Source organism: Neomonachus schauinslandi, chromosome 14 (assembly GCF_002201575.2).
Source record: "Neomonachus schauinslandi chromosome 14, ASM220157v2, whole genome shotgun sequence".
In the NCBI taxonomy this organism is placed as follows: domain Eukaryota; kingdom Metazoa; phylum Chordata; class Mammalia; order Carnivora; family Phocidae; genus Neomonachus; species Neomonachus schauinslandi.
In genome coordinates, this window is record NC_058416.1 from 11,391,728 (window position 1) to 11,401,298 (window position 9,571).

The window sequence follows — 9,571 nt, forward strand, 5'->3', positions numbered from 1 at the left end:
GGGTGGGGAGTAAAATACCTCAAGGTGGTAGCAAGCTGCCATCTCCTAAAAAGAACTAAGAAGTGCTTGCACATCTGCTCCTGAAGCTATTACTGATGACCAGCATGTCCCTCTCTACCTCCAAAACTCAAGTTCCTTCACCCTGGACAGGACTTCAGCTGGTCTGGTTTGCTTGTCAGATTGTATAATCAAAATAATAAACTCCGAGGGGTTTGTATCCTTAGTGGTCTTATCCTTGTTGGGGCATATCTGCTGAAATACACTATGGCTGTCACTAGGCATGGAAGCATCAGGATACATCTCAGTAAATGCATTTGGTTACAGACATTTTCCTCTTTGTTCCTGTGTGGCAGCAACCCTGGAGATTCATGGTAATCAGAGTTGATTATCCCTTCCAGTTTTGTAACTCCTTTACCTGCTTTCCGGTCCTTTGGCAAAAGGGTACTAAAGTAATCAGATGGTAGTCATAGCTCTCAGTTCAGTGGAACCTGACAGAAGCTTTCTGCCCATGGAAACAAGAACTTGTAACGGACAGAGTTTAAATTTATAAACGGGGAAGCAGAAATTCCACAATTAAATTCCTGAATGTGGAAGGGGTCAGATCTATGTCTACCCTTTGTTTCCCATATCTATATATTGAAGATATTGGGGATATAGTACTTTTTATCAGTCAGTGGATAAATGCATATACCCATGATAGAGGATAGTGTTCCAAACCTACAAGTTATTTCCCCTGTGTTGGAGGTTTTAGCTGAGACTTCAGATTGGCTATATATGGCTAATCATGCACAGAAGATCAGTGAATCTCATTGCCATCTGCCATAAAAAGAGTTTCTTGATGCAGGATCTAGTTACAATGTAGCTGTAAAGTGCTACCTTGTCTTTGCCCCGTGCTCAAAATAAAGCTGTTACCTTTCTAGCCCTGTCCGCCATGGTGCTTAGCAGCCAGGGATGCATGGTCTCAGACATGTTTACCAAGTAAAACACTGACTTGAGGGACGCCTGGGTGGCTCAGTCGTTAAGCATCTGCCTTCGGCTCAGGTCATGATCCCAGGGTCCTGGGATCAAGCCCTGCATCGGGCTCCCTGCTCAGTGGGGAGCCTACTTCTCCCTCTCCCACTCTTCCTGCTTGTGTTCCCTCTCTCGCTGTGTCTCTCTCTGTCAAATAAATAAATAAAATCTTTAAAAAAAAATAAAAAAATAACAACAACAAAAAAAAGTTTCTTGCTCTGAGGTGATATACGTGGAATATTAGGTCCCTAGAGCTGCCATTCTGTAAACAGAGAAGCAAATCTCTATTCAGAATAAGTATTAATTCTAGTAATAAAAAATTGCTACCTCCTCCCAGGAACAAGGGGACTGGGACCAATTTAACTGAATTTCCACCAAATAGTTGATGCATTTCAGATAGGTTTCATGAAGAAATGATATTGAAGAGTCAACTTTGTTCTCTGCTGTTGTCCAGGACTACCAATAGTAATATCAGCCCTGATGAAGTAGAACTATGATGTTGGATCCATGCAGAGCTGTTACCATGGCCACCCTGGATGGGCCAGAGATCAAGCAGTGGATAGCAGAGAGCTGAGGCTGGCTAACATCTAAATTCAAGTCATCCCATCTACCAAATAGTTGAGAGCCTTCTCTTGGTTGGATGCTCTCTGGTGGTTATTAACTTAGGTTGTATATACTTTATATCCCTCCCCATAGGAACATGCACAGGGCTCTTCCTCATACTACTTTGTTCTCAATTCCCCAGTCCTTTTTCTTCTTACCATTAGCCAACACATTCACTATTGCACAGGAGTTAATGCACATCCATACTGTGACTGATTCTTCATTGGTATCAAATGAACAACCTGTGTACTACTTATAGCTCTTCCTACAGGGAGAATTTCGCCTCCACAACTGTTAGTTACTTTTGAGAAGGCTGTAAATTGATAGGCATCCAGTGCTGACTACCACCAACATAACATACCAACCACCGGGTGAAACAGATCCAAGTTATTTGCTTACTTGCTCTTCTGTCAGTTGGCCATAAATGTGCATTGAGGGAGAAGTACCAGTATAACAGATCTGATGACAGGAGTAACAAATACGTGAGCCACCTGCTCATTCAATTTATATACGCTTTCTCAATCTTTCCTGGCCCATTCCAAGTAAAACATTTCCACTTGGCAATGGAATACCAGTGGTTTGTGTGTTTGCCTAACATTATTCTTGGTGGCTCTGATAAACTGATAATGCATAGCTCATAATGAGTAATCACCTGGAGTTCCATGGTCAGGTATTCAGTCTTTATGAAAGCCCAATAGCACAATAAGAGGTGTAAGTGTGTTTAAGGGGGAATAATCCTTTGACACAGAATGGCATGGCCATGCTTCACAACATTACATGTATGCTCTGCAATTTTCTTACAGATCCTTAACAATGGGGGTATCTCTAGAATTATTTGGATTTGTTGATTAGGTCTAAGAAATAAGACAGCTTACATTATAATTCAGACCTATTGTAGAGCCCCTTCTTTCTCTAAACAACATTAAGAATTAGTTACCTTGTGTATTATTCAAGGTCCTCCAGAGGAGCAGAACAATATATATGGAGATTTATTATGAGGAAATGGCTCACGTGATTATCGAGGCTGCGCAGTCCCCTGATTTGTCATCTGCAAGCTGGAGATCCAGGAAAAGTCGATGGTGTGATTCAGTCAGACTCCAAAGGTCTGAGAACCAGGGGACACTATAGTGTAAAATCCCAGTCTGAGGGCTGGAAAAGATGAGATGAAATGTCCCAGTTTGAGCATGGAGACAGGGAAAAAAGAGGTGAATTCCTTCTTCTTCCTCCTTCTGTTCTACTCAGGCCCTCAATGGACTGATACCTACCCATATTGGTAGATCTACTTTACTGAGTCCATTGATTCAAATGCTAAACTTGTCTGGAAATACCCTCACAGACATACCCAGAAATAACATTTAATATGGGCACCAGTGACCAATGAAGTTGACACATAAAATTAATCATTACATCCTCTAAGGGACTTAAAAACAGATTAAGCAGCATTTCCATGCTACTTTTGAAATCAATGGGTACCACCAAGTGCTGTGTTTCTTTCTCAGGTAGACATGTGAGGAGTAACATTTTATCTTTTAATTTTGAGAAAATGTTCAAAAAGCTTCAATTTTTGGACTAAAAATGTACCAATACTGCAGACTTCTGAATCTTTTTGGTGCTTAGGAAAGCAGAAGAGTTCCTCCACCATTTCTTATCTCCTTTAATGTAAGTTCACTGAGTGAGAACAGTGGCAATCTAGAACCTCAGTAGAAATAGAAAACCCCAAAAGGGAAGTGAGGTGTGGGGGTGTAGCACTGATAGAAGCATCAGAGTCCTATCCCAAAGATACTGGTAACAGAGCAAGCCTTTGCAAGGGTTGCTCCTACCAGAACACAAGGCAAATGCACTGCTTTTAATTTCCTTAAGTTTTTTTTTTTTTTTAATATAAACTAAGGTCTTGTTGGTAATAATACATATATTGTATAACTAATTATTAGTCATTAATTTGTTACCTAATAATCATCAGGGATTGAGAGGCAACTCCAATATGAAAGACAGAGGTGGGGCGCCTGGGTGGCTCAGTCGTTAAGTGTCTGCCTTCGGCTCAGGTCATGGTCCCAGGGTCCTGGGATCGAGCCCCGCATCGGGCTCCCTGCTCCCCGGGAAGCCTGCTTCTCCCTCTCCCACTCCCCCTGCTTGTGTTCCCTCTCTCGCTGTATCTCTCTCTGTCAAATAAATAAAATCTTTAAAAAAAAAAAAAAAAGAAAGACAGAGGTGAGCAGAAAGGCAGTCACAAGCAAAGAAAGAAGGATTATCTTTAAAAATATATATATAGTAAAAAGCTAAATGAGTGGCAAAACAATAACATGTAGGTAAGAGATTAAGGCAGAAAAAGTTAGTGACTTAATCATCTGCGTTCATACTGATACCCAGCAGTATCATCATTGTATATTTCATATCCTGCTTAAAGTGGAGTTTACAGGCACCTGGGTGACTCAGTCGGTTAAGAGCTCGACTTGGTTTCAGCTCAGGCCACGATTTCAGGTCATGAGGTTGAGGCTTGCATCTGGCTTTGAGCTCAGTGGGCAGTCTGCTTGAGATTCTTTCCCCCTTCTTCTCCCTCCCAACCTGCCTTACCCACTTGCTCTTTCTCTATCTCTCAAATAAATAAATAATAAATCTTTAAAGGAAAAAAAAAGTGGAGTTCATCCATTATTTGGAAGAATTTAATAGTAATTATTTATGCAATATAATATGAAAAATAATAACATGAAACATATATAATAATAATTAGAATTAATTATCTGCAGGATATCATCTATGCTCTCAATCTTAGAGATTTGAAAACAATTTTTAAATAGCATTTATAGGCCCTATCAGGTAACACATTCCTACTCCTTCTGATAATGATATCTACTAAGGCAGAATATATAGATAAGAACAGTATTTTAATTGTAGGTAAGTAATTACATTATTAAGTAACACTGTTTACTGAACATACATGGCTGTGATTCTGTGTAAGAGAGATCCTAAAAAAGATTAAGGTGAAGATTTGTAAGCAACACAAATAGAAACTACTTGAAAGTTCATGCAATATACCAATGAGTACAAATGATATAGTATTTCTAATCTTAGCAACTGCAATCAGACCCTAATTAAGCAAAATGAAAATGTTCATGGGTGAAATAGAAATGGCTTTTAAAAATTTTAATTCAATACCAGGATTTTGACTTTTACACATAATTCCAAATGGCCTAAGCATGAGTTATAGATTTAAAAAAACGTCCTATATCCTTCTAGTCTTTCACACAATGAACAGGCTTGAATTGGGTTTAAGGCTTACACACCTGATAGGATACTGAATTCTGTCCTTTTGTATCTGAACCACTAAAACCTTGAGACTTCATTTGCTTCTCTTTGTGTGTATGTTTTGGATATGAAGCAAAAGATAAGAGTTTACATGTAAGTTTTAACTGGAACTTTTACCCTAGATTTAACACAATATCTATCAATCACATGCCAAAAGCACTTCGTAAGGAGACTAAAGAAAAGAAACTCATTTCTGAATTATTTAGTCCCTGTCACTCAGTACCTGACAGTATTGTCGTATTCTCTCACATTGTCTGATTTGTATATAGAAGTTACTTTGTCCTCAGATATTAGAAGATGATAGGCCACAAAGAATATATGCTTCCCACACAACTGTGTTAGGAGGTTGAGGGGGGGAAAAAAACACAGAAGAATGCATTCTTCTCTCATTCCTAGGGTATTACTTGGATGTGTTTCACTCTTCGTCAAGCTATTAAATCTCACCTTAAAACGTCAATATTTGTTCATGGAGCAAACATTTGACAAAAAGAGCAGCCAAGCTTCTGTTCTGTGATCAGTTTCTACTAAGCTTTATACCAAGAGCATCTTGTACAGATCTCTGAGACACACCCGAGTGGCAGACTACTGTGGGGCAGTCTGACTTCCAGATACACCTGCTGTGCCTGGACATCCACCAAGTTGTCCTGTTTCATAGGAAGCTCAGATTGATGATGGCTTGGTTTTTCTGAACATTCTCCACTTAGAATATCTCCTGCCTACAAATCCATATCTTACCAGGCTATGCAGAACCATTCGGAGAAGTATAAATCAATATGTCAGATAATATCTGACTGTAAATTTCCACTTACTATTATCTCCTTCAGTTTCATTATGGCAGAAAATAAAATAATTAAAAGGTCATTTGAAAGAACTGTTTCTTTTAGATCAATAAATACTTTGGGCTCCATACAATTCAACAATCCTAAATATACTGCCATTTGGTGTCAGAATATTAATCTATAACCCAAATGCTCCTTGATATCTGTCCTAGTTTGAAAACATATACTTGTAGCCAAATCAAAGTATTAATCCTTTTAACAGTAATGTAGAGGAGAACATCTCTATGTAATTAAAATGTATTTGAGCACCATCTTTCCCTCTTCCCACTAAAGCTCAGCAACTATTTGCTTGTAATTTGCCTTTTTACATCGTTGAGGGTATAGCTTTCTCTTTTACAAGCTGAGGTTGTGTTGTCACCAACAACAAATGCCTTTTCCTCTTTGCCATGGTGTGTAGCCAATAATGAGCTACAAAATTCCATAACTCATTAAAATAATGAAAACTAAAGCATATAGAGAAACCCCCAGTTCTTTATTAAGGAAGCTAGCCCCATCACCCCAGCTTTCAGACACTCTGTCCCTTTAAGACTTTCTTGGTTCTTTTGCAGGAGAGTATTCTGACATCTGGAAAGAGTCAGGATAACTAATACAGCTTCTTTCTTCTACGGGAGTAAGAAGATGGAATTATTAATTATTTTCAGCACCCATGAAAGAGGCGCCACAGGGGTGAATAAGTAAGACATAGAACTAGGATTTTGTTTTTGGGTTTTTTTTGTCTAGCAAATACATGCTAAAGATAAACCTAGGAAGACTTCCTTTACCGCTAAAATGGCTATGAAATAAGATGGACTATCATCTGTAAAAACAACAATCATAATCTTTTGTCAGTATGCAAAATAAAAAACAAATTAAAAAAAATTTAGAAAAGACAATTTTCAGTCTTTGGTCATTTTCAGCTTGCAGTCTTGCTCCACAGAGCAAACATAGTATGTGTTTTGGAGTGTTAACATTTTAAACTGCACAATTCCAAATCAGATTAAAGAGTTACAAATGGTAAAATGATGTTAGCTCTTGGAAAACTGTTTTGTTTAAAATTTCTTCTAGCACTGAACATGTTGGTGAACAAAATCAGAATTAAAGTTTTGTATAATTCAGTAAAGAACAGAAGCACTAAATTAGCCTTTGGATATTTTTAATTAAGAAAAACGTGATTATCTTAATTAGATAAAACTACGATTTCAGCAAAACTTTATTTCTAATATTTTGAGATGATTTTGTCAATATGATTTCGGAAAGAATACCAATCTCTTACTCAATTTTCACTTTTCAATTTTGGCAATGTACCATTTTACAAAGTAAATACCCTAGTGAGGATTTACTTCACAGTATATGAAACAGCATATAAGAATATGCAAACACACATATTGTAGACTAAAACTGTATGTCTAGGTCTATGTTAGTATGTCTCTTAAGAGGGTGGGGAAGGAGTAATTTAATGGAACCAGTAACTCAATAACAGATCCTATTTGCCCATTTAGAAATGTTTCTAATATTTCATAGTAAATATTTAATTAAATTATTAAATAAAAATATTGACAAATATTTCAAAGTAAAACAACTGGTTTCCAGTAAATATTTGTTGGATTGCATTTCAAACTATGATTTCACAGTATGCATGAGCCCAGGGCTTAACATAAGAATGAGATACACTCAGTGGTTTGGTGCATCTGCCACACTCCACAACACTGAGTGGTTCATGACCATCAATCTACATGGATACATGTAGCTTGCAAGTTTCTTGGCAAATTCATATGTCTTGCAAATTTTTGGCATATTCATAACATTGGTAGTGAGATGACCTTTTAAAGAATGTGGAGGGGGTCACTGGTTTTATATTCAAGGTATTAGAGTAAGTGTCGTTACTAAACACCATTATGGCAAATATTTATTTAAGTGTGTGCTACATGGAGGCAGGATGGAAAGCACAGAGAGTTTTTGTTTGTTTTTAAATTATCCACTTAAGGGATGCCTGGGTGGCTGGGTCAGTTAAGCATCTGCCTTCAGCTCAGGTCATGATCTTAAGGTCCTGGGATCAAGCCCCATGTGGAGCTCCCTGCTCAGCGGGGAGTCTGCTTCTCCCTCTGTCTCTACCTCTCTCCCTCTCTCTGCTCTCTCTCTCTCTCCTCTCTCAAATAAATAAATAAAATCTTTAAAAAAATGAATTATCCACTTAATTATATATTTCTATCTTCCCTGCTAAATTATAAACACTTTAAAAATAGGAGGTGTAATTTCCCCACTTCCTTGAATCACCAGTATCTAGCATATTGCCTGATACAGGGCAGAATTTTAATTAGTTTTATAATGCAAAATTGTTTTAAGTACAAAAGAAAACGTACACCATAAAATAAACAATGTCACATGGATGGGGACATAAATAGTAAATACAAAGTAGAATTTTTCCCCAGTGTTTAGGCATATGTTTCTGGGTTATATTATTTTTTATAGAATCCTAAGTACATCTATTTATAAAATTGTCATTTCAGTATATTTTAATTTTGTCTATAAAAATATACTGTGCACTCCATAAAAAGTATTTAAATGAACACTTTAGTATTCTTTAAGAAAAAAGTACTCAAAGTGTCAAACATTATGTTGTGAGGCTTACCTCCTTGTAGAAAGTTCATGGCCTATGAGTGAGCATGTAAGTTCTTATTTCTGTGATATAGGAAACATGAACATAGTACCATCCACCATCATTATGGTTATTAAAAAAAAAATAAGTTTCAGCTCTGAAATGAAAAGAGCTTGAAAGTTGTCTCTCCCATATTTACAACAAGGAAAAGCAACAAACAAACAAACAAAACAAAAAACCTTAAAATCAACTCTTCTTAAACCAGGGAACTAAATTCATAGGGAAAATAAACCAACTACAATAAAATTTGAAATAATCTACATCTAAGCATATCATATTCATACTACAGAAAAACAAAGGCAAAGAAAAAAATCTTGAACAAAGCCGGAGAGGAAAATGCATCTTACCCATAAAATAACAAGGATGATAATTACATTAGATTTCTGTTTACAAACTGCTGATTAGAAAAGAATGCAGTGGATATTTACTGTGTTGAATGAAAAATTGTCAAGCTAGGATTCTATATCCAGAAAAATTACCCTTCAAAAGTGAAGGAGAAATAAAGAATTTTTCAGACCAACAAAAACTGAGGAAACTCACTGACAGCAGACTGGCTTGTAGGATATACTTAAAAAAAAAAAAAAAAAAAAAAAAAGTCTTCAGGGAGAAAGAGAATGATAGGTAAGAAGCCAAGATCAAATAAGGAAAGAGCAGTGGAGAAGGAATAAACCAAGCTAAAGTAAAATCTATTATTTGTCCTATTCTTAACTGATCTAAAAGATAGATATTGGTTTAAAGTAATGGTATTAACAATGTATTATAGCATTGAATAGGTAAGTGAAATGGGTAACCGTAAGGCCATAGGTATGGGAGAGAGAAATTGAGAATATTCCCTTATAAGCTACCTGCACTATATGTGAAGCAGAATAGTGTTATTAAAAGGTGGAGTCGGGGGCGCCTGGGTGGCTCAGATGGTTAAGCGTCTGCCTTCGGCTCAGGTCATGATCCCAGGGTCCTGGGATCGAGTCCCGCATCGGGCTCTCTGCTCCTTGGGAGCCTGCTTCTCCCTCTGCCTCTCTCTCTCTGTCTCTCATGAATAAATAAATAAAAAATCTTTAAAAAAAAAAAAAAGGTGGAGTCAGATTAGTTAAAAATATGTATTGTAAAATATAAGGAATCTTAGTCACTATTTAAGTATAATTGAAGTGTTAAAAGAGGAGATAAAATGGAATCAGACAAA

At 37.0% G+C, this 9,571-nt stretch overlaps 1 non-coding gene across 1 annotated transcript; it reads left to right on the forward strand.

Annotated features, from left to right (window-relative positions):
• Positions 1-838: 838 nt before the first annotated feature.
• On the forward strand, positions 839-969 carry LOC123326678. The gene has a single exon (XR_006541249.1). It is a non-coding gene; the product is annotated as a small nucleolar RNA SNORA63 (small nucleolar RNA).
• The last annotated feature ends 8,602 nt before the right edge of the window (positions 970-9,571 follow it).